Source organism: Schistocerca cancellata, chromosome 8 (genome assembly GCF_023864275.1).
Source record: "Schistocerca cancellata isolate TAMUIC-IGC-003103 chromosome 8, iqSchCanc2.1, whole genome shotgun sequence".
Classification (NCBI taxonomy): domain Eukaryota; kingdom Metazoa; phylum Arthropoda; class Insecta; order Orthoptera; family Acrididae; genus Schistocerca; species Schistocerca cancellata.
In genome coordinates, this window is record NC_064633.1 from 473216803 (window position 1) to 473244251 (window position 27449).

Consider the following 27449-nt stretch of genomic DNA (forward strand, 5'->3'; position numbering starts at 1 on the left):
TGCATCCTCATGACCAAGTACGAGTTTCTTGGGCTCTTTATTTATAACTGAAGTAAATCACAGTCTGAAACTTCCTGGCAGTTTAAAACTGTGTGCCAGACCGAGACTCGAACTCGGGACCTTTGCTTTTCGCGGGAAAGTACTCTACCATCTGAGCTACCGAAGCACGACTCACGCCCGGTCCTCACAGCTTTACTTCTGCCGGTGAGGACCGGGCGTGAGTCGTGCTTCGGTAGCTCAGATGGTTGAGCCCTTGCCCGCGAAAAGCAAAGGTGTCGAGTTCGAGTCTCGGTCGGGTACACAGTTTTAATCTGCCAGGAAGTTTCATATCAGCGCACACTCCGCTGCAGAGTGAAAATCTCATTCTGGAAATCACAGTCTGTTTCGTCATTTTTTACGAAATTAGTAGTGAGGCGTTTTCGGTGTTTTGTGCTCTTTTGGAGTTTGTTAATAAACCCTGACTTGGTTGTTTTAATCAATTTTGGGAGTCCAATGGGTTGTCTGAGCTTAAATAGTCTAATTAACTTGTATCGTAATGGTTTGAATGCGCTGTATTTTAGTTAACAGGCATATCTTGGTGTTTTCTGCATACCGCATACACATCGAACCTGTACTGCTTCGGGTCACATTATGCTCTAATATTTCTCTTTCAGAGGCCATCTGCATTCTATGGTGGAGCTTCAACTTGATTCTCCGCATCTGGGGTAGGGCTTTGTTTACGACATTCCCGGAAGTCGCCATTACATCGGACAGTTACGTGGTGGTGGTGGTGTGTTCGTGTCGTGAGTGCTTGCGTGTTGGATAGGCGGTATTTTCCACGAACACACTACGGTGCACGTTTTTTCCATGCCATTCCCTTTTGCGTTCCTGTGGCTGTAATACTACTTCTCTGCTGTGATCATTTGTTTCTCTTACATTATAGAAGCTGTGGCCAATGAGAACTGGACACATGTCATATGGAATGTTTTATTCGTATTAGTCTTAAAATATTTAATGTTTCTCCTGTATCACGTACTGCAACGTGCGGCTTACATTGGTACATTAAACAATGAGGTCTTGACCGGAATGAAATTTTCTTCCAAAACAGACACTAGTAACAAATCTTACATATTCAAACAGATTAGTGCGATTTTCCGGAAAAAGACGATATCTGATCTCAGATGCAAGAGAAGCAAACACAGATAGTCTAAGCCCTCTGTCTTGGAGTAGGGATAAAAATAACATAAGAGAGCGAAGTTCGCTGGTGTCCCTGTGCAGGTAGATGCGGGGTGCAGGCCCAGTCGTATGGTCTTCCAAAACACTTCCGCTCTTCCCAGTATATATCTCTGCCACACTAACCGTAATCTGTGATGACGTCACTATAGATTTGTTCTGGCAGACACTTCGGACACGGAGTTTCTCTAACATGAGCTGGCGTCGGTCTGGTGGTCGCCGCTGGCAGCAGCACTCATTGGCTGTTATTAAGTCTTTACATAAATGGCTAAGAACTTCGTGTGTAACCGCGTGAAAATATTAAAGGAATGACGTCTGATACGGCTTATTGGAGGTCGCAATCTGTAATGTCCCTTGCAGTTTCTTTCTCACGCATGTGAAAATAAACAGAGTACACCGGGCGTGATAACAATCAAACATATACTCGCACTGTACTCCAAACAAAAGTTATCGAAAAAAAATCTCGCAAGTAATACGCGGTGTGTGCTCACCCAGACCGACTGACATCCCTCCGCGCCAAATTCAAGTATTGGACACAGAGGCAAGTTGGTGGGATCATTTAGCTCAAGTTCATACTTATAAGTAGCACCAAATTACTCGTAGGACGAACACTTCACAAGTGAGAAACTAAAACGCCTCACAGTGAAACTGCGAAGTGTAGTTCAGTAATTCTGTACATTTTCAGAAATTCTATAATTTTCAAGGCAATCAACGTAAGCTCCTGTGAAATAATTGATACTTTATTTGCTTACTCTTCGTTACAGATGAATAAATAGAGAAAATGCGTTCCACAGTGTTATTCGTGTGACGTTATTCTAAAACTGAAAGCTGTTTGGGGCAAACTGACTCGTGCAAATTGATTGGCTCAAGTTGATTGAGGCAAGTTGACGATCTTTTCATCTATTGAGAACTGCTTGCTTAAAACCAATTACCGCCCATACAGCAGCTAACGGGTTCAAAAAATCGGAGACCGCGTCTTGTGTCTTGATCAGCACGATTTTTCTGTGAGAGAAACTACGAACTGGGCTCTTGTCACGGGTCATGGTGAAATAAAAATTATCTTGTGCTGCAGATCGTGAAAGCGAAACCAAAGAACCTCTAAATCAACCACCTATTGAAAATCATATAGGGCAAAATGAAGAACCAGGACCCTCAATAGCTGTAGAAGATGATAGGTCACGAAGGAGGCGAGGTGGAAGAAGAACATTTAAAATCACAGAGAAAAGCTTCCAAAGAAGGAATAATGCAGTGTTCTAGATGTGATAACCCTACGCTGACTCTACACATGCTGGGGTGGGGAATTCTCAGACATTCAAATAGGAAAATTTATTAATAAAAAACACTGATCTAGAGTCATATTAATTTTCCACAGTAATCCTGTCATTAAATACTATTCAATATTTAACAATGTTTCATTAATTATAGTACTGTCTTATACTTTCTAGGAATAAACTTGTATTACACTTTTATCATTATCGGTTGTCATTGAAAAATTGTTATTGAATAAAAATACAACTGAACACAGGCCTTATGTACAAAGGTGAAGAAACTATTTTCATAAAGTGACTCGTCACCAACATCTTCATCTGGTCCAGGTCTCCCATACCACACCCTATATTCTGAATAATACGTGACATCTTTGCTTTTTTTTCCTGGTTTGACTTAACGCCAGCGACTGATGCATAAAATATCAATTTCAATCTAATGAGTCTTATTGGTAACGAAGAAAGGGCATTAGAAAACCTTACCATTCACGCCTTGTATACGGCGACTCTCAAGTTTACTTCCATGATAACTAGTTCACAACATGATAATGTTGTGATTTTTAAACGTTTAAAACTGCCTGACTACAATATTCCGTACATAGTACAGTTCGTGATTTTGCTACTAGTCGTTTAGATCATGTATGCCTGTATCTCAGTCTGACTGTCTGACAACATATTTTACTTTCAACAAAAGCTGCTTCGAGAAGAACCGAGTTTCGCCAGAAACACATGCCACACAAACACTGATCGCTCCATATCGCAACAGTTTGAAAATCGCCTGTTAATTCGGAAATTTGGTTTTTAACGAATATGTCCGCCTTCGTAGCTGAGTTATTAGCGTGGTGTGGAGGACGTGGACTCGATCCTCGGTACCACCAAGGATATTTTTCTTGATGGGAGGACTCGTGCGGGGGTGCATTCAGCCTCGTGAGGCCAACTGAGGAGCTACGCGATCGATTAGTAACGGGTTCAAGGTGAACAAACCGGAAGCGACCGGGAGAGTGGTCTGCTGACGACTTGCTTCTGTATACTGCATTCAGTGACGCCATTGACAGAGGATGACACGGCGGACAGTCGGATCCGATTAGCCCATCTAGGGCCAGAGCGTGGAGCTTTACCCTACCTTCTCAACTGTATTTTACGTGTTGTAAATCGCGACCGTTGTGCTTGATATTATTCGAGAGTCTGTGTTGTACTCAGCTTCGACTGACCGAAATAAGCTCTTTAAGGTAACATGCCAGTGAACGCCTGAAAAGTACTAACAATTTTCGTACAGTTTATACGGCTCTAACTAAAAAACGTGAACTCTCAGTAGGATAAAGTTGTAGGTCACTTGGAATGTGTGTGAAATCTTATGGGATTAACTGCTAAGGTCATCAGTCCCTAAGCTTACACACTACCTAACCTAAATTATCCTAATGACAAACACACACACCCATGCCCGAGGGAGGACTCGAACCTCCGCCAGGACCAGCCGCGAAGTCCATGACTGCAGCGCCTTAGACCGCTCGGCGGAGTGTTTACTACTGAACATATTAATATACAATTAATCACATTAGTTCTCATACTGACTTTCTTGCAACTAATTTTGTGGAGATCAGCAAACTACATTACTTATTTTCCGGTCCTTGCTTGGAATGTATTTATTGACTAATTTATTCAGATGCCTGAAAAAAGCACACACTAACAATATGCTTGTCTAAGAAGCCGACTGCAGTCACATCATTGCAGATACAAGTTTTTATTTGAGAATTGTCTATATTTGATAAAATTAACTCTACTTTTTTGTGATTAATCAGTAAGTATTGTTCTACCTGTTTGTAGTACATTAGTGTCTGATCTGCCTTCCTCCAAATATTATCCTGAAACACCCCAAAAATTTCCAGATCTCTGGCTCAAACAGAACTTTTGTGCGTAACGTCAACCAGTCAGAAAAATCAATTAATAGCTGTATTTAATTTGTGACTCATCTGTGTAGTTTACATTTGTATAACCTGCTTGGTTTGCCTGTTCCTCATCTTCCCTTTCCCTTTCCATTTTCTTCCTTGTTTTTCTGGTCTCTTTAGTTGCCTCAAGGACCAAATTTGCAGCCTCGGCCACTCTAATGGAATCAATTGCCGCCGATGTTTCTCTCACATTGAACCCAGAACATAAGCCATTATTAAAGAAAATTACAGAATGTAACATACGTAGTCTCGCAGTTTTGAGTGCAACAAACACTTGTTGTAGTAGGCGGTCCCTTATCAGATGGCTGAAACTTTCGATACCACTTTGCGTCTTCCAGTGTAAGCACCATAACAACAGTTTACCCTCACTTTAGTCCCGGTATGTGGGCTTAATTGCTCCTAACAATGCAAACACCAAGGAGTAATGGTGAACAAGGCCTTCATCAGTTTCAAGTTCAAAATGGTTCTATGCGCTAAGGGACTTAACATCTGAGGTCATCAGTCTCCTAGACTTAGAACTACTTAAACCTAACCAACCTAAGGACGTCTCACACATCCATGCCCGAGACAGGATTCGAACTTGCGACCGTAGCAGCAGCGCCGTTCCGGAATGAAGCGCCTAGAATCGCTCGGCCACAGTGGCTGGCCAGTTTGAAGTGCACTAAACAAAACCCGTGATGTGGTGTGTCATCTGTAGAAGCTCTGAATGGTATATCTCCGACGGAGTCTAAAGACAACAAGCCATGTGCGAAAGCAGTGAAAATGCTTCCCAATGAACAGTTCAATTCTCTTAGCTACCAGTTTGTTCAAAACACTATAAACTTCGATTTAAGATGAAAAACAAAAAAATCGTTATTTTGAAAGCGTATTCACAAGCAAGCGACCTTAAGCAACCTCTTTGCATGCCCACACACGCATTTTCACATGTTTGGGAAGTGGGTTTGTCTATTCGCCAATGCAAAGACGTCGCGCGTTTGAAGCCCCATGGTTTCCCGCGCACGAATGTACTTCTGAATTTTATGTTCCGCCTCTGGCCTTTGTGGATTCTGGTGCCGTATTTCATGGAGTGCAATCTTAATTTTTGCCTTGGGCCGAAGACTGTAGGACTATAAAACAAAACGATAGTACACAATGATTAAAAATAAGTAACTTTTGCTGTCGAACGGAAACAAGACTAGATTTCCAGTCCAACTTGCGTCCATTGTATTCCTTCTTCTGCATGAGTGCGGATTAAATTCGCCTATCCACGTTCGTGCTACGAATGCGGAGCGTGCGAGGGTCGTAGCTCTCCTCTGCCACATCAAGGCGGAACACTAAGTCTGACATTGTCCGTCCACACTGTCTTCTACAGATGACCCTAGGCGGAAGAGACATTCAGACGGTAGTTTCGTGTTTCTCGATGCGACGCTGTAGGAGATTTGTAGTGAGTGAGCCATGGGCTCTCTGTGCTGCAAAATTAACAGTCTCATTTCAATAATGGATAATAACGGCTTTTTAATTGACGAATTACGTAGCATACAAAGCCGTAAAATGTTAACAAATGTTCAACTAAAATATCGCACGTAACCCGTTCTAGTTCGTACAATCATGAAAATAAACTTCCTATATAAACCGCTTCTCTCTGCCTTGTTCGCAGAGTCGTGATTCATTAACATAATAACATAACGTAAGACGTTACGTATGCGACCTCCCGCACACGATATTACGGTGCTGCCCTTGTACACAGGCGCTCTCGTTCGACTCCCTAAACTCACCCGGTCACCGTGAAACACTTTTCCCGTCGCGCACTGTTTGTGTGAACAGAGAGCGCACGAAGAGCTTCCTCTGCACAACATAATACCAAAGTTATTAAAGAAAACCGGCTACGAAAGTAATTTGAATATAATGTGTGAAAACTCACTGTTAATAAGACCGCTACTAAAAATGTCAATCAAATTTGAATTATTTGTAATACGCACATTAACAAAAAAGCCTTTTTCCAGCGGCTCCGACCGCGTATGCGTTTGACAAGTATACTGAACACACCCCCTCTTCCTCTTTCTCCCTGTGTCCATCTCTTCCTCCCTCTGCCTGTCCATCTTATCCTCCCACCTCTGTCTCTCTTCTCCTTCCAACTCCGTCTCTTCACATCCTTCGGCCCCCACCCCTCTCCTGTCCATTTCCTCCACTTCGTCTTGTGATCTTATTTCCCCTTCCTCTGACTACATGCTTCTCCTACCTCAAGCATCTCACCCTACTCCCCTATCTCTGTCCATTTCATTCTCCCTGTCACTGTGTCCATCCCCTCCCTCATCCTTCTCCATTTGTTCCCAGACATATTCATCGGTGTGTGTACTCCATGAAATACTTTTCAATAAGGCTGCTCATCAGGTGTTTGAAAAGGTTTTTTTTTTATACAGGCTACCGTTAAAAGCAGGTCGCTGAAGTAGGCCAATAGTATTTTATCATAACATGCCAGGGCCCAGATAAACCATTTCTTGCCCCTGACACGTAGCCTGCACTGTAAAGCAGGTTGATTGGCAAGCCAGTATTTTTTCTACACAAGATGGCTGTTACGCAAGGCAGGCTGTATGTGAGGTTCTGGAAAACTACATTTCTGCCCCTGTCTCTGCTGCTGTTCGAGCTAGGAGTTATAAACACCCACAGTGCTGACACAAAGGATGCTGTTTCTGTGTAAAATTTGGTTGAAATAGATCTAGGATTTGGGAGGAGATCCCAGCTGTACATATGTTATACTCTCTCTCTCTCTCTCTCTCTCTCTCTCTCTCTCTCTATATATATATATATATATATATATATATATATATATATATATATATATGTGTGTGTGTGTGTGTGTGTGTGTGTGTGCGGAAACATTTCTGCAACTCACTGCATTACGACATCATACATCAGCACATCAGCTAATACTTACTGAATAATGAAGTGAGGTATGTAAGTGCAAATATAGTGGCTCCCAGTGCCCAGAAATTTTAAAACTACATTCGTCCGGTGTCGACTTGAGGTAGTTTCGAGATTCTACAATGAAGATCTCGGTCGAGACCATTTTAGTTCTTTGCTGTGGTGCATATTAAACAAATGGTTACTTCAGGAGTACATGTAAATCTCTGGATAGTTTATTTGCATGTGCTTCACATTCCAGCTTGCGGTAGCAATCGTATATGTGGCGAAATGGAACTTTTAGACCGATCACATTTTGCTGCTAATGGAAACTGATTACAGGGGTAATTGTTACCTTTATCAGTCATGCTGTATATTCCAAGTTATGATCCTTTCATGAATTCTCTAACACTCGTTGCTTTGTTTAAAGACATGTTCTGAGAATACGATCTTACGATTACTCTTGTGAAATTAACTTTTGTATCCAGCTCTCTGTGGGCCTTTATAGGTTTCTGATTGAATTTCATTCACTTCGTAGCAATATATAAAAATTAATGAGACTTTTCTGTATTTAGTTCAGTGCTATTTTTTTGATATTGCGACACGTCATCTGGTCGCCATATTAATGAAAGAAGCGAACAAAAATTTTCCGATCAAAGGCTATGCGGTCCAGAGTCGGTCTGACAAATCGGCGTGAGCACTGAGGCAATCATCGTACCGACGCACCAAGTTGAAGATACGCGTTTGGTGAAACGCCGTGTCCTGAGGTGGGTAAAGAAGTCCGTAATTGCCTGTTGCACGTCCACGTCCGACAGGAATCTTCGACTCCTGAAGACTTTGTCTAAGAGACTGAAGGCGTGGTAACTGCATGGGACGAGGTCAGTACTTTAGTGTGAGCGCTCGTGTATCTCCTACTTGAGTACGCATAACTTCTGCGTTTCGACATGGGGACGAACGTTATCATGCAGCAGAACCCTCGTCGCACACCATTCAACAACGGTGGTTTTCGACAGACGCTGTCCCCTTTACTTTCTTCATTCTCCGATGGATGTCCACCGATATCTGTCCTTCGGCAGCTAACAGAAGAATTACAGCACGTTGGTTCTGTTTGGATGCTTTGGTAATAATTTCCCCGTAGTTCACGTGAGTAGAAAAGACACGAATGCTTCACTAATCCCTTGCCTACATGTCAGCACTCATATGCCCGCGTCAGAGTCGCAATCGTTGCATATAAGCTGCAGAAATCGTCTCGAACGGAAACTTTTTGATGGCTCCTTATCTTACTTGACGATGCCAACTGCGACACTCAAATATTTCACTGCCTCACAGGCAATTTATTGAATTAAGACTCCAGTAGTACACCATTAGTGATAAGTATATTTTCTTTACAAAAAATCAGGATTCAGCTGCAGGAAGTTAGGTCGTCGGCTTCTGTTGTGGGCGACTGGTACTTCTCAAACTTACAGCAGATTGATCTATCACCTTATTCAAATATATGTTCTTGTATACAGGACAGCAAGTGGCTTAGTTATAATACCCTCGTTCTTAACTTGTATGCTGATCTTAATAGTCTATTTTTCAAAGCCCAGACCAAACGACTAAAAATATGAGGAAATATCCTCGTGTGCCGTGCTAGACATTACAAGCAGAAAGCAAATATTATTCAAATCTTGGTCATTTTCTTGACGAGTCATCACATATTGCCCAAGGTTTAAATGACAGTTATGCAACTCTGAGGTCATGTAAGGATGTGTTTGTCTGTGTGTGTGACTTCTGTTGACCATGTGGGTGACTGCATTTACAGTTTCGTTCCGGGTTCTACTCTGTATCTTAAAAGTTCAAAGTTCTTCTTTTCACTGTTCGTGGAAGTAATTCAGTTCTTACCACTATGCACAACTTGCAAGTTCAAACGCTTCTTTCTTTGGTTGGTGACACCTCACTTATGTAGAACAGTGTAATATATTTTCGCCAGCTTTAAAAATATTTCCCTTTCTGGGGGCAAGACCAACCAGAAATAAAGCAGTAAATTTAGACAAAATATGAACTGCAGAAATGAAATGTTGGAAAGGAATCAGTGTACTCGAGTGCAAACTAGAAAAAAGCTAATCTTTTCGTCCAAATAGGGAACAAATTCCAAATGACTTTGAAATAATTAACGCAGCACGTCATCAAGAATGACTGACATTCTAGTAGTAACTCACACTCTCAGTGATGCACTTATGGACTGAGAGTTCTAAGCTATAATCGCTTTAATTACGATATAAGAAATAACTTTGCTGCCACATATAGTCACTATTAATGGCACTTTGATTCCATATGATAGCAAAATGGCGCAAAGCGCCGAGGAAAACGTATCATCCTGTCAAGACAGGTAAGAGGGAGAGGCCCATCGTACAGACAGAGCGGAGAAAAGGACAGTTAACAGTTTTGCTGCATCATCGTGACGTCACGTAAAAAGGCCCACAGTTACAGAGTACATTTGCCTTGAGGCTGTGAACTGCCGAAAGTGCTGTTTCTTTCATCACGCAGAGTTTGGAACCACGTGGACTGTTTGTGAACTTAATGCTGGTTGACATTCACGTCAAGCCATATGTAGATTATATTACTGGAATCATTTCGGATACTGTTGATATAGCAACCAATGTACATACATTCATAATTCAGATAATCTTTGCTCCTTCCATAAGGTTTGTACATGTATCAGCTGTGTAGAAACTGAATGCGTACAGCTCGTTTAATGTAGTAAGGAAATTAGCAGCAGGCGTAGAAGCTGATTGTTCCACTTGTAGCAGATTATGACGCCATCAACAAAAAATTTGTTACACTTTTTGCAAATCCATCAGGAGACAGAACTGTGTCCCATTTCCTACAGTCAGTAAAAAACCACTGTTTTTTCTCTATGACACTGTTCATATTTATAAGGGCATACGAAACAACTGGATAAATTTGAAAAAGGCAGATATTTTACGATCCAAATTCTGATGTGTAACTGTAAGCTATGCATCTCATACTGCAGTTAGGGAATTATATGGTACAGAAAGCCAAAAGCAGTTAAATTATACATACATAATGTCAGTGAAAGCTCTGTAGCCTTCATATTTAGAAATGAAAAATGTAAAACAAGCTACTCAAGTTTCACTTTATTGTATTGTATGGTGTTTTATTTTGTGGTCAATAACTGGACGATTACACCGATCTGCTGTGTCAATTTCCGAGCGCTGAGTAGGCTTTCGCTCAAGTGTGTCGGATATCTAACTCCGCCATCCCTGCACTTAAAAATACCGTCATGCTGACAGTACAAATTCATTCGTAAGGTACTGTAACGGTTATTCAGTGAGCACTGGTCGGAAAGACGAGCTTGGGAAACACTCCCTTAAGCATTTTACATAAAGGTGTGGCCTATTTAGCAGTTTGTTTCAATAGCCTACCGGCAGAACTCAATTGTGCCATTAGATTCAAGTATCCAAATCCATGTCGAAACATTCGTAACATATTCCTTCTAGGGGTTGCGTTCATTAAGTAATGCAACACATATTTGTTTCTCAATGCAGGTTAGTATTATTCAGGTTTCTAGTATACCGTAATATTCCTCACTCTTTTGGCTACAAAGCCCTAGTTTTCAACATAATCTCCGTTCAATGCGACGGCCTTGCACCAGCTTAATGGAGGGTTCTGAATGCCTATGTGGTACTACTCTACTGGTAGACGTCAGAGCCAATGTCTTGTTGCATCAATAACGTCCGTACCATCTACGTACCGCTTCTCGCGGAATGCATCCTTCATTGGGCCAAACAGACAGAAGGTGTAAGCCCCAGGCTGCAGGATGGATGAGAAAGAATACTCCAGTAACTTCTTGTAAACTCTCTCGGTGGGCAGACTTATATGAGGGCTTGCGTTGTGGAGAAAAAGAAATTAGATTGCATTTTGTGGCGAGGAACGCGCTGAATTCGTTTCTTCAATTTCCCGAGGGTAGCACAATACACTTCCGAGCTAATTGGTGCACTGCGAGGTGGGGACATCAAACAGAATATCCCCTTCAGAGGCCCAGAGGACCATCACCATTACCTTTCCCGTAGCGAGTGCGAAACTGAACTCTTTCTTCCAATGGGAGTTGATGCTGCGCCTCTCCTAGGATTGCCGTTTTGTTTCCGATTCGAAATAATGAACCCATTTTTAATCGCCTATGACGATGTTCGCCAAAAATAGTCATGTTCAGCCTCGTAATGCACAAGTATGGTTTTTCGTTTCTCTTTATGGTGGTGTGTTAGGCAGCGAGAAACCCAGCGAGCACCCGCCTGTGAGTACCCCAGCTGGAGGGAGAGTGTGTTAGCACTACCAATACAGACGTCCAGTTGAGCAACGAGATACACTCCTGGAAATGGAAAAAGAACACATTGACACCGGTGTGTCAGACCCACCATACTTGCTCCGGACACTGCGAGAGGGCTGTACAAGCAATGATCACACGCACGGCACAGCGGACACACTAGGAACCGCGGTGTTGGCCGTCGAATGGCGCTAGCTGCGCAGCATTTGTGCACCGCCGCCGTCAGTGTCAGCCAGTTTGCCGTGGCATACGGAGCTCCATCGCAGTCTTTAACACTGGTAGCATGCCGCGACAGCGTGGACGTGAACCGTATGTGCAGTTGACGGACTTTGAGCGAGGGCGTATAGTGGGCATGCAGGAGGCCGGGTGGACGTACCGCCGAATTGCTCAACACGTGGGGCGTGAGGTCTCCACATTACATCGATGTTGTCGCCAGTGGTCGGCGGAAGGTACACGTGCCCGTCGACCTGGGACCGGACCGCAGCGACGCACGGATGCACGCCAAGACCGTAGGATCCTACGCAGTGCCGTAGGGGACCGCACCGCCACTTCCCAGCAAATTAGGGACACTGTTGCTCCTGAGGTATCGGCGAGGACCATTCGCAACCGTCTCCATGAAGCTGGGCTACGGTCCCGCACACCGTTAGGCCGTCTTCCGCTCACGCCCCAACATCGTGCAGCCCGCCTCCAGTGGTGTCGCGACAGGCGTGAATGGAGGGACGAATGGAGACGTGTCGTCTTCAGCGATGAGAGTCGCTTCTGACTTGGTGCCAATGATGGTCGTATGCGTGTTTGGCGCCGTGCAGGTGAGCGCCACAATCAGGACTGCATACGACCGAGGCACACAGGGCCAACACCCGGCATCATGGTGTGGGAAGCGATCTCCTACACTGGCCGTACACCACTGGTGATCGTCGAGGGGACACTGAATAGTGCACGGTACATCCAAACCGTCATCGAACCCATCGTTCTACCATTCCTAGACCAGCAAGGGAACTTGCTGTTCCAACAGGACAATGCACGTCCGCATGTATCCCGTGCCACCCAACGTGCTCTACAAGGTGTAAGTCAACTACCCTGGCCAGCAAGATCTCCGGATCTGTCCCCCATTGAGCATGTTTGGGACTGGATGAAGCGTCGTCTCACGCGGTCTGCACGTCCAGCACGAACGCTGGTCCAACTGAGGCGCCTGGTGGAAATGGCATGGCAAGCCGTTCCACAGGACTACATCCAGCATCTCTACGATCGTCTCCATGGGAGAATAGCAGCCTGAATGGCTGCGAAAGGTGGATATACACTGTACTAGTGCCGACATTGTGCATGCTCTGTTGCCTGTGTCTATGTGCCAGTGGTTCTGTCAGTGTGATCATGTGATGTATCTGACCCCAGCAATGTGTCAATAAAGTTTCCCCTTCCTGGGACAATGAATTCACGGTGTTCTTATTTCAATTTCCAGGAGTGTATTTGATTCTGATCCATCAGTCACTTGAATGGGAGTGTCCGCACGTTCCAACACTGTAAGAGTTGCAGCTGTGTGCAGGAGGCCGGCACGCGGGAGGAGATCAGACAGATTTGAACGACCATGTTCCGCTAATGACAGACGTCTCGCACAATGACTCACCGTGCTTTTTTTTTCAGTGTCCGATCTCCGAACATTCTGCAAGCGCCTATGAAAATCTGAGATGCACTTGTTTTATACCAAAAGAATAGCAGTTATCTGCTTGGAGCAGCTATCTGCTTACAGACGCTATTTTCAATGCTACGTTTAGCCACACCACAATGCCCCGTAACAAATTCCCCGTTTTTTCAACTGAAATCGGCCGAAAAAAAAATTGTTGCGTTACTTACGTATTTTGTGCAGGAGTTCATAGCAGAAGTTGAGAATTTTCCTCTGTAATTTGTTACTGGTACTTAATCGCACACTCTCCCGCAAAGATTTTCTATTTTATTAATTTCTGAAGTATTTATTTATATATTTTCTGACTAGTGCTAAGTATATTAAATAATGACTCGCTCCAAGACCAGATAGCTTCTGCTCGCATTGTCTCACCGAGTCTGATAAATAAATAATAGTAGGCAAACGTACACTGCACCCGTCGGCTGCGAATACTCGTCAACAAGAGTGGTGTGGAAGCAGTGTAGCTCTTACTGTGAATTTTGTGTCAGCCATTCAGAGCCTCGTACGTCACTCCACCTTTTTCTTTGCTTTCAGTACAGTTTACAATGTGGGCTTTACAAAGATGATATTACTGGGTAATATTGAGGGAGATAGATTCTCTTCACCTACTTGCCTTGAACTAAACTAATTCTTTTGTGAATAAGCTTTTCATATGAAAGTTAAATGTACGTCTGTGATTCATGGGTTCTGAACCGACGTTTTTCGAGCGTGCATGGTCTGTTGGACCATTATTCCTCTCCACAGGCAATTACATTTCATGACTCTGATGATAGACGGCTCTCTCCCCTGCTGGAATTTTTTTTTGCTTGGTAGATTGGGTCTGAAGTTCCGTCGACAGAAAAAAAAAAGTTCAAATGTGTGTGAAATCTTATGGGACTTAACTGCTAAGGTCATCAGTCCCTAAGCTTACACACTACTTAACCTAAATTATCCTAAGGACAAACACACACACCCATGCCCGAAGGAGGACTAAAATCTCCGCCAGGACAAGACGCACAGTCCATGACTGCAGCTCCTGAGACCCCTCGGCTAACCCCACGCGGCTGACGTCCCGTCGACAACGAAATCATTAGAGATGGAGCACAGGCTTCGATAATGTCAGGGATGGGGAAGGGAATCGGCCGAGCCCTTTCAGGGGTACCATCCCGCCATTTGTCTGGAGCGATTTACGGAAATAATGGAAAACCTAAGTCTGGATGGCCGGACGCGTGTTTGAAGCGTCGTCCTCCCGAATGCGAGTCCAGTGTGGTAACCACTGTGCCACCTTATTCGGGTTTTCCCTTCTAGACAGGTGTAGAGTCATTGGGAGCATCGTGGCGGTGGACCGTTCTAATGTAACGTGTGTATTATACGAAGAGAAACAGTTATCGGATTTCGTGTTAAGTAATTTAGATTAGATGGTTCGACTTATGAAATATCCAAAGGTGTACTCAATGACACACGGATGGCGCGCAGTCTACACGTCGCCATATCAATCATTTTGCAACGTCATTAAAAACTGAAACGTGAAAAGAGGCATTACATATTATTAGCAAAGGATAGTGGTAAAATTTCGAATAAATAAAAAACATAGCTCTTGTTAATTACAGGGAGCAAGAAAATGGCGTGTCTACATTCTGCAAGACGTGAGACAAGAGAGTAACAGGAAGGAGGCTATACTCCTTACTTTGTTTTAAAACAGGGGATAATCGAAAAAACAGATACATACAGTACAACCATTTGAGTTAGGTACAGCCTCAAAACGATCAGATCGCTGATCTTACTATACTAATTTATTTATTATAAAGCCAGTAGAAAAAGATCATTATTCTACCTAAACAGGTGAGTCGCAATTAGAATGTTAGGCACCACTTATGTTCGGATGCTTATTCAGTTTGCGTTTCCCCTGGGATGTGGGAGAACCGCCGCATCCGGAATTCCAGCCACATCTGCGGCCTCGACGAGTCGGGGCGGGTAGGGGAAGGGGGTGGGGAGAGGGGAGAGGGGGAGGAGATGTAGGAGGGATGCTGCTATTTGCCTGCTTTCCGTGTTTGCACGGCAGAATCCTTTCCCGTTGCTCCTTCTGTGCCGCAAGGTCTTTTAATTTTCCACCTGCTTCTGGCCCAGAACCGAGGGCAATTAAGGCGGGCAACCGCGAACGGAACGGCAAACATCAAGGGAAGGGTTCCGCTGCCTCAAGATATTTCTTAGACTTGTGAAACTCGGCCAGAAGGAAGCAACTAACCACATTCATGGAAAATGAATTTCAAGCCAAGCATGTTGTTATTTTTATCTGCTATTGGACACCGTTGTCTTACGCGTACAACTACCAAAATTTAAGCATGATTTTTGATCTAGCGTCCTACTGTCACAATTATCTTCGCCTTATTTTTGTCGTATCAGAGAACGCGGAGAGAGAATTGATTCTTTTAAGTATTTCAGGGAGTAGCTTGTAATGCGTACCAAGCAGCAGATACAGGTTCAGGTCACAATTTAGTAATGATGAAGAGTAATCCAAGTTTAAAAGTACGGAAGAATCAGTGTGAAAATATCCTGAAATACTGAGGTACAACGATGTGCGTTTCTAGTTCACTACGAGTAAGGCTGTAGATACTGTGATACTGAACACCACAGTAGGCATTTCAGTTGAGGAGGAATGGGCATCTCTTAAAAGGACAATCACGCAAGTTGAACAGACAAATATAGGTATAAAGTTGGAAAGTACAGATGTGATTCTGTCCGAATTTCTAAAATAGTTGGGTCAAATAGAGTAAATAGCAAAATTTATCATGGCCAAGAGTGAAAAGTAATGGAAAACCTAATACGAAGTGCTCTAATAGGGCCCGGTATAAGATCTGCTAGCAGTCTTTCGCCCGTACTGTTAAGTCGGCGCATTGAAGAAGCAATGATGGAAATAGAAGAATGCTTCAGGAATTAATTCAAAATTCAGTACAGAGTGATAACATCTGTAACATGATTCTCTGTTGACAATTCTATCCTTAGTCAAAGTGAACAATAATAGCAGGAGTTGTTGAATGGATTGAACACTCTAATGATCACACACTAGATGCTGAGAGTAATTCGGAGAAAGAAAGAAGTAATGAAGTGTAGAAAGAATGAGATTATCATCAAAGTTCGTGACCACTAAGTAGACGAAGGAATTGTTCTTCTTTGGAAGAAATACAAAGATGGTGGCCGAAGCAAGGAGAACATAGAAAACAGATTAGCACATGCAAAGAGGACAAAATAAGACTAGCATCGAATATTGGCCTAATTTGGGGCACAGAATGTTGAAGTGACTGGGAGAAAACCGGAATAGAAGAAAATCGAAGCATGTGGAATGTGATGCTATAAAATGATGTTAAAATATTAGATGGAGTTATAAAAGTAGGAGATTCTCTGCAAAACGGCGAGGAGATAAACATCGAGGTAATCCTGACAGTAAGAAGTGGCAGGATGATAGGACATGAAGTAAGACATCAAAGAATAATATTATTTTCATCATGGCAGCGACAACAGAAACCGTTACGAATTGCCTCCAATTAAAATAAAATTTTAGTGCAACTGTGAGCTGTTTTTCATTCGAGACGGATCAAGGAATAACTTCCGTGGTACTTAAGAGAGTTGTGGACAGTAGAAACAGTAGAGGAGGACAGAGGTTGGAATGAACCAAACAAATAATTGTATTGGTACAGAAGAGCTATTCGTTACTTGCCACATCAGATCAGTCAGAACACTGATGAAAAATAAAATCTTTCAAAGAATACTTTAAAAGCATAAAATCTAGAATATATTAACTATATTCGACATTCCGACTTTAGTGGCGATGCTGCAATGAAGAATTGCCGGTATAAACGGTAAACGTCAAGTTACCTGTCATGCGACTCGCAAGGGGATCGTAGTTACATGTCATCATCCATTTTGTCCAAATGATGATGGTGGATTCACTGCTTGGGCAGAAATGAAAGTGACAGAAGCGGGAGCTCCAGATGGTCTAGTGTTTGTAAATATTAGCATTTTTTGCGTATGTCGGGCTAGGTGTAAGGAAATGATGTTGGCATAGTTTCCAAGCAGCGAAAAGAATACAGAACGGTTGTCCGAAGGTTATGGTGTCGAGACCCTATCTGAAAATTTCTTGGCTTTCCTCGGAAAGCTATAAGTGGTTGAATACTACCAAAAAATCACCAGTATTCTCCTATTGTTTCTAATTTTTTGAAATTCTGCCCAAAAATCATGTTCTTAGGAACTTTTTTTTATTTTAGTGTAAGGAACTTGTCCCCGAAGGTTCTAAAAGTGTTTTTGAAACACCCTGTAAGGCGAAACTGGAACGTCTGTAAAGAACGCGTTAAGGGACATCAACGTCTCTCATTGATAAATAAATGTGTGAAATCTGCTGTAGCGGAACATTAGCAGAATTGTGGCCGAGACATCGACTTCAAGAAAGTACCTGTGCTGGTCAAGGAAACCAACCTTTACAGAAGGAAGGCCCGGTAAGTGACTGACATTTCCAAAAACGAATGTAACGTCAGTAGAGAGAAGGGATGGTGGTTATCGCTGAAATTATCAGTTTTCGGCTGTATGGTTTGTCTCCACATGAGTTTAACCCTATTGTTGAAACAGCTCAAAACAACTGTTTTCTGAAATAACGGACTTACTGCTCTTTTATCCGTATTATTTCCTGTAATAAACATAGAAATAGAACAAAGAAAAATTTGCACACTCTCAGTTTCAAGATACATCGAATTAAAATATTAAGTTAAGTAATCAAGTAAAAGAAAACCGCCGGCTAGGTGACCGAGCGGTTCTAGGCGCTTCAGTCCGGAACCGCGCGACTGCTACGGTCGCAGGTTCGAATCCTGTCTCGGGCATGGATGTGTGTGATGTCCTTAGGTTAGTTAGGTTTAAGTAGTTCTAAGTTCTAGGGGACTGATGACCTCACATGTTAAGTCCAATAATGCTCAGAGCCATTTTTTTCACCCGCATGAAGGCAAAGTATACAAAAAATTCAGTTCTGCGTGGCTTCCACTCAGAAACCTCTTTCACTGTGTTGACCGTGGGACAATATTGATGGCGTACTTTCATGCTTTCACCCATTGCTGTTCTGTGACATCACATGTGGAGAAAAGGTTTTTTCTGAAGAAGCGTGCAGTGAGAATACTGTGTAAAGTCAATAATGAAACATACTGCAGTAGCCTCTTCAAGGACATAGAAATTCTTACTTTTACGTGACAATACATGGAAGAAGCCTGGAGATACTAAAAGGTATCAGATAGATTATGTAATGGTAAGAAAGAGATTTAGGAACCAGGTTTTAAATTGTAAGACATTTCAAGGGGCAGATGTGGACTCTGACCACAATCTATTGGTTATGAACTGTAGATTAAAACTGAAGAAATTGCAAAAAGGTGAGAATTTAAGGAGATGGGACCTGGATAAACTGACTAAACCACGGGTTGTACAGAGTTTCAGGGAGAGCATAAGGGAACAATTGACAAGAATGGGGGAAAGAAATACAGTAGAAGAAGAATGGGTAGCTTTGAGGGATGAAGTAGTGAAGGCAAAAGAGGATCAAGTAGGTAAAAAGACGAGGGCTAGTAGATATCCTTGGGTGACAGAAGAAGTATTGAATTTAATTGACTAAAGGAGAAAATATAAAAATGCAGTAAATGAAGCAGGCAAAAAGGAATACAAACGTCTCAAAAATGAGATCGACAGGAAGTGCAAAATGGCTACGCAGGCATGGCTAGAGGGCAAATGTAAGGATGTAAAGGCTTATCTCACTAGGAGTAAGATAGATACTGCCTACAGGAAAATTAAAGAAACCTTTGGAGAAAAGAGAACGACTTGTATGAATATCAAGAGCTCAGATGGGAACCCAGTTCTAAGCAAAGAAGGGAAAGCAGAATGGTGGAAGGGGTATATAGAGGGTCTATACAAGGGCGATGTACTTGAGGAAAATGTTAAAGAAATGGAAGAGGATGTAGATGAAGATGAAATGGGAGATATGATACTGCGTGACGAGTTTGATAGAGCACTGAAAGACCTAAGTCGAAAGAAGGCCCCGGGAGTAGACAACATTCTATCAGTACTACTGACAGCCTCGGGAGAGCCAGTCGTGACAAAACTCTACCATCTGGTGAGCAAAATGTATGAGACCGGCGAAATATCCTCAGACTTCAAGAAGAATATAATAATTCAAATCCCAAAGAGAGCAGGCGTTGAGAGATGTGAAAATGACCGAACTATCAGTTTAATAAGTCACGGCTGCAAAATACTAACGCGAATTCAATATCGGATCCCTTTCATAAAGGTATTTAAGTAACGCGATGTGTGAATGAACTAAAATGAATGAGTGTTACCAGATTCTTCTGTGTGCTAAATAAATAATCATTCAGATTATAATTCTGCCGGTGAAGATGTATTTTATGCTTGTTCTTCTTATACAAGTTTATTTATGTAAAACGTTTAATCTCCCGAGGCAATTTAATGCACAGTTTTATCGCAGGTAGACAATATTTCTCGAACTTTAAATTTATTTATTTCTTGAGAAATGCCAGTTGTCATAGTTATGAACCTTTTCTGCCGTTTGAAAATTAGGTTGTGATCTTGTACATTCTTTCCCCAGTAAATAATTACAAGCCCAAGAACTGAATATACACAGGAACAGCGTGTAACTAAAAGGTATTGATTGTTACACACGAATGTCTGGAGCCTAAGGCGCGTTTCGCACTGAGACGATACGATACGCAATAGGACTAGTTGCAAATATAGACATAACTCTTATCTCCCACCACAATGATAGGATATGTAAAGTGACAAAGCAACACACAAAACTTCTACTTGCTATTTCTTCTAAGGAGGAGCTACTCATTACAATAAATGTTCCAGTGAATCACACCGGTTCGACCACTAAAGAGCGCACAGCGTGGTTAGAATTTGTATCAGCAACACAGCCTCCCCTACAGCCATAAAGGCAGCCGCCATCCACCTACGAGGAACAGGAACAAACATCCACGCTTTGGTATGAAGCTCTGCTGCCTGGAGGACCGTACTCCACCAGGCTGTCCCACAGCTGACCACGCGAACCTGCAGCTCTCCGTCCTTCTCCCTGTTTCTGTATCTCTTTTGTTGTCTTTCTTTGGTAGCTCTCCAGAGACCGACTGAAGTTTCTAGCAAAGGTTTCTTCAGCCCGAGCGTGGCAGCGTTGTCGACAGGCCGCGACGCTTCAGGCGACCTTTGGGCAACCAGTGACTATCAGCCATTGTAGCCCATTGTAGCGGCCAGGATTGAACGTCCCGTGAATCACGGCACACTATGGTATGTAGTTATTGTAATACAGGTGGGCCATCGATCTGAAGAACAGTAGATATTGTCCAATAAGGATGGTTCCCAAGAATAGTGTTATTCTGCGGGTTTTAATAAAAAGAAGCAATGTACTGAACAGACTTAAACCGTTCGCTACCACAGAAATTACTCATTTAAGTGCAGTTAATCTGTTATTTGTACGCAAAAGCAAACTGGAAATGGAAGAGACTGAAGTAAAAATTGCTAATGGCAGTATTTGACGAAAACAATTTCCATGAAGGAAGAATACACTCAGTGACGGAAGTCCTTAATTGTGTTGGACCTCATTTTGCCCGACATAGTGCAGCAACTCGACCTGGCACAGTATCAAGTAGTCAATTAAAGTCCTCTGTAGAAATACTGAACCTTGCTGCCACATAATTGCGCAAGTATTGCCGGTGCAGGATTTTGTGCACGAATTGATCTCGCTATTATGTCCCATAAATGTTCGATGGGATTCATGTTCTAACAACCCTACCATAACAAAGGTCAAAAATTATTTATGATTGTAGTATTGCTCACGCTGCTAAATATTGCATTTTCGGGCAACAACAAAGTTACATTATATGGCAGGTGTCATTAGAGCACAGTTAATAAAGTCATATCTTGAAATAATGGACAAACTAGGCACTCATCTATTCGTGTTTCCCACGCTGGTCTCGTTGTGAACTTATGGCTTAATCGTCGAAAATCTAGGTAGTGATGATTCCAAGCTCGGATGCAAAGACGCCTAGGTGTTATTCTGCGATATTCAAAAGTTTTATAGATGTGTTTTATAAACCATTCTTGAAGATTAAACTTTGGTAATTTAGGACAATGGTGATGTAAAAAAGTAATCAGCACTCCGCATTTAAGTTACATTTCTTTTTTACTACTTTTGTTGCAATATCACGTAACTCGTTCCAAAACATTACTTCACTATATAAAACATACTTGAAAATATCTTCCTCACTGTTAAAGTACACATTTCATAAACTGACTACAATTTGCGTCTTTTTAACATGAGGACCATAGCTTGACTCTCTAATAACCGCTTACGCACCCAAAAATCAGAGTTACAGGTACGTCAAAGATCATAGTGACAAAAGAAAGAACACACAAAGAATAATAACATTGCAATATATACATATCGATGTATCGAAGTACCTCTACATTAATGAAATCAAATCTGAATGTTGTCACAGAAATATGTTAACTATTTTACAGAAACACAGTAGAATGTTGCTGATATCGAGAGGTTGAGGTGAGGTGCCGTAATGGTTACGTAATTCAAGTGCCATTACAATGTCGAGCAACCTGGGAGACCAAATCACTCGCTCAAACTGTCCTGAATCTCCTTCAAACCAATCAGGAGCAAATGTGGACCTGTGACATGGCGCATTGTCACAATTAAAATTCCATCGTTGTTTGCAAACACGAAGTACATAAATGGCGCCACGTAGCCCAATGTAACCACCTCCAGTCAATGGTTGCTTCAGCTGGACCAGAGGTCCCAGACCATTGCATGTAAACACAGTTCACACCATTATGTAAACACCACTACCGTGCACAGTGCGTCGTTGACAACTTGGATCCATGGCTTCGTGGGTTCTGCGCAACACTGAAACCCTGCTGTCACTACTTACCAACTGAAACTAGGACTCATCTGACCAATCCATGATATTCCTGTCGTCTAGGGTCCAGCCGATATGTTCACGAGCCCAGGAGATGCGCAGCGAGCGATTTCGTGCTGTAGCAAAGACACTCGCATTGCTCGTCTCCTGCCAAAGTCCATTAACGCCAAATTTCGCCGCACTAAGTCTTACGTTTGCCGGACGACTCATATTGATTTCTGCGGTTATTTCACACAGTGCTGCATGCCTGTTAGGATTGTAAACCCTGCGCTCTCGGTCGTTAAGTAAGGTCCATCGGCCACTGACCGTGGTAAGAGGTAATGCCTGAAATCTGGTATTCTCGAGAATATTGGATTATCTAACGATTTCCGAAATGGAATGTCCTGTGCGTGTAGCTCCACCTACCATTAAAAGTCTGTTAATTCTCATCGTGCTGCCAATATCATGACGGAAACTTTTCACACGAATGACGTGAGTACAAATGACAGCTCCGTCAATGCACTGCCCTTTTATTCCTTGTGCACGCAACACTACCGCCATTTTTACCTTTGAGTCTTTTCTTTCACCTCATTGCATAATCCACTACTGTAAAAAAAAAGAAAAAAAGAAAAAAACAAGAAACGTAACATTGCTAATGTGCAAGAAGAGGCTTGCAAATAAATTTAAACCCAGTCTGTACAAAAATTTGATTATGAATTGGGAATACAAAATATCCGAGTATACTGTAAATACCATGGAAAGTGACCATACAGTGGAATATCCGCAGAAATTGATGGACCCAAGGAGGTTTACTACGCAAATAATATTCGAAAAATCTATTTATAAACCTCCGTTCACATTTGGATAGCGTTAAGTAGGATTGGTACATGTTATCTAAATGTGGTGGGCTTAACATGGTGCATCTAGCAACAGAAAAGCATTTTTCCGAGTTCTAATCTAACAGAATAACAAATCTTCGTTCGGTAACCTGGTAAACGTAATGAGATATAGGAGCTACATATGTTCTGCTAGAATATGAAGAACGGTTAGCGAACTACACCCAACAGTTCGTGCACTGTTTCAGATTTATTATTATGCGAGAAACAAAAGGCAAAGTTAAAATTCCTGAATTCTCTCCGTTACAAGAAGAGTTTAAAATTATGTACACATGCACTGTGTCCAATATTGTTTAGATTCTTGTATCTGGGAGGGGGGGAATGTGAATTGTCCCATCCGCTGAACCATGGTTAATGTGCCACTTTTAGCAGAAGGAAGACGATTTTTCGAGAAATATTACAGACAACTTACACATGTAACACAGCAGGACGCAATTTCGGGGCCCATTGTGCCTTGCGCTAAATGGGGACAGATATTGGACTACAGTCGTCTTTGGGCGGCAAGTCTAATATAGTGTGTGTGTCTGCCTATGTGTGTGTGTGTGTGTGTGTGTGTGTGTGTGTGTGTGTGTGTGTGTGTGTGTGTGTGTGTGTGCACCAATTCCTCCTCCTTGTCGCTCACCTTGCCTCCACCTGACCCTAAATTTAGACAAGCCGGGCATGTGACTTCACGAAGACAACATCAGGATAGTATGTCGCTAAGCTCATAAACCGCGGGGCAGGAACCCCATACGCACAGTAGTACGTTGGAATCAATGTTCAGTTGCTGTACCTTTCCACCATGATTGTAATGGCTACTGCATTACATATAAAGTTTGCCATTGCTTGTTAAGGTCCCACGGATTTTAAAATCGACTTGCTAATAACAGACGTACGTGCACTCTGTTCTTCCTCCTGTAGACCAAGCTGTATCAGTAACTTCACTCTTTAACTCCTCATGTCTCCAATGTTTGATAACGAACAAAAAGTAAAGCATGGCCGCTCTGTCCACAGTTGGACCAGCCGGGGCAAGCCCGCCACCCTGTCGACCTCAGCCATCGCGTCATCGATATGCAATATGAAGGTGCGCGGAGCCAGCACACCGCACTTCCAAGTTGTCGGGTTTCTTTACCTTAAACCACTACCAATATGTCGAGTAGTTCCTCAGTTGGCCTCACGAGGCTGAATACACACTGTTCCAGTTCAGGAAGACTCCCGGACAACACCGGGAATCGAGTCCGGATTCCCCGCATGGCAGTCAGCCACGCTAACCATTCAGTCACGGAGGCGGACATTGTCGTGTCACCGCCAGACACCACACTTGCTAGGTGGTAGCCTTTAAATCAGCCGCGGTCCGTTAGTATACGTCGGACCCGAGTGTCGCCACTATCAGTGATTGCAGACCGAGCGCCGCCACACGGCAGGTCTAGAGACACTTCCTGGCACTCGCCCCAGTTCTACAGCCGACTTTGCTAGCGATGGTTCACTGACAAATTACGCTCTCATTTGCCGAGACGATAGTTAGCATAGCCTTCAGCTACGTCATTTGCTACGACCTAGCAAGGCGCCATTACTAGTTACTATTGATGCTGTAAAACATGTACCATCAAGAGCGATGTTCACCAATTATGGATTAAAGTTAAGTATTCCACCAGCTACGTACGTTTTTGGCTATTATCATTTGCGTGTCCTGTTCCAGACCTCACGCCAGCCTGCGTGAGCTTAAACGCGTGCCTTTCGGCTTCCTGTCATAGTGGATTGGCTGTCTTGCCAGTCCACAACAGACATTATTTGATAAATTCGTCACTAAACTCTCACCGCTTAATGAATAATATATTAAACAATGACTCTTGCCTTACACTGTGTAGATGCATTATACGACGACTGTTATGTTTAGGACGAGCGGTAATTACGGGGTTATCCTTGACCTGTGTTTGAAACTAAAAGGTCGATATCAAGTTGCCTAAAGGCGGTAGTCCCTTCTCCGCAATATTATCTCTAAATAAAAAATGGAAATGTAGCCTTTTAACACTGGCAAAATAGGCGATTGGCGGGAGCAGGACTACCTGCCCCTGATTTTGCAAATGTGGTAGCGTTTTGGTATTACGAGTATCATACGTCGAAACTACGAAAATCTTTACCACTCAGAAACGGAACTATTTTCACATCATACGATCAAATCTTTCAAAACTGTTGTTTTCCACCTGACTTCCGGAAAATAGGACGTGGTTTTCAGCACAATTTTTCTGTCTAACGTACCGTCCCGTGATGTTGGAGATACCCACAGACGAGTCTTTCATTTCTTCCAAAAAGTTTTAAGTTGAACATATCTACGAAAACTACAACTCTTAACAGTTACCACTGGGATGTAAAAACATAAAACCATCAACAGTAAAAGTAAACAGAAATAACGGGTCTCGGAATATGATTAATTACTTGTTGTAATTACCTACAAACAAGAAAATTACCCTCGTACCAGACTAAACAGAAATTAAATTAGCGTATAATTGCCGGTAACTAGCGCTCCAAATTATCTACACAGCGAAACGCAATGAAAGCTAACAGAGCAGCCACCGCGAAACACGTTATCAGAGAGCGAGAATGAATATGTAGTGTTAAGCCAACTACGTCAGCAGGACTCACACATCATGCACCTCACGCTACGTGCAGTGGCGCTACAAAGAGAACGATAATACCCACAAAATCTATGGAAGTTGTTTTTGATGTACAAAGACCGCAGAACTACAATATCATGAAATGAGTGGTAAATTTACAAAATACTCGAATTTATATGCAATCAAAATTGCAAGCGAAGGGTGAAGACGTACGAAAAAGGCATCTTAATATTCGGCGCCTTTCCTCAAATGTCTTGATCGAATTCGTGAAGTTCGATCCCACTCTGCTCCAGCAAGTTTCATTTAACGAGCGATAAAAGTAGGTCACTTATCGTCTTTATGGTTTCTGGTCCACACATACACACACACACACTCACTCACACACACACACACACACATACATAAACACCCCCCCCCCCACACACACACAGAGCAGGAGCGAAATGCGCTTTTCATTTTTAGATGGTGTAACGGACGACGTCGACGCACAACTAATCGAAATTACTCTCCATACCCTACTTCGGACGAAGAGTTTTAGGCAAAAATAAAAACTAATTTGTTTCCATACACTGATTCCTATTAAAGGTTTTGGGCAGCATAGCGGAACTGGAAATTCTCTCCCACATATTCCGTATTGAGAACCCCGTTTTGCTCATTCTCTACCTGTTGAGGTTTAATGTAAAAGACTGAAGCGCTTAAACAGGACGTTCTGCTCTTATGAGTGGGAATAAAAGAAGTGGAAAAACTTACTTCTTCCATATTTACTCAATTACACAGCAATGACGTTGGCCTGCATAGCGACAGTGTACTAGAAGAAAGTCTAGAAAATAAGGACGCTTTTACCATTTAGATTATATTTTCAGGAGGTAGTGTCCCATGGGTCTTAAGCTGGGTGTCCCAAAACAGCACCGACATCGCTTAGATTTTGTACAGAAAGAGAAACTGATCGGTTCTGAAGAAGAAACCAATATCCGAAAATGCCTGGTTTGGGCGCTGGTGAGCGTGGAAGTTTGAAAACGAACGGCTGTGACAGTTTTTTCCAATTCGCTTTAGTGTCTGAATGCGGATTGTATGCAACCCTTCAGCCTTCTGTGTAATGCGGATGGACAACCTGAGCCTTATAATTTTGCAAAAACAGACATAATGTCCTATGGGATAACAGCAATCAGTGATTTTATAATGTTACTTAAAATCCGTCTTGATTGCAAAAAATTTTTTTTATTATTCATATGACCGGTTTCGGTTCATTCAGAACCATCTTCAGATCTGATATTGATGTGAAAGTTGCTGGATTTGGACGGGTTACTCCTGTAACTGAAATATCAGATCTGAAGATGGTTCTGAATGAACCGAAACCGGTCATATGAATAATAAAAAAATTTTTTTGCAGTCAAGACGGATTTTAAGTAACATTATGAGCCTTATAACATTCATTAGCATGCGCTATATTCCTCCCCAAAGCCTTTCTGCTCATCCTACTGCGGAACCCGTGTGGCCTGCTATTGCAGTTACTTTGTTGACAGCAGTGTGACATGTACACAGTTGCGAAAACGATAGACGTGGTGCCTGAATGCGGTAAATCGGATTCCAATGGGAGAGCTGCTGCAAGATTGTATGCGGAGCTTTTTCCAAACAGACGTACCTAACTGCGTCCCACGTTCGCGACTATCGAGAGACGCCTAAGAGAAGCCGGAAAGTTACACATATGTATGTTCTGTCTGAAGCGTGTCCTTCGT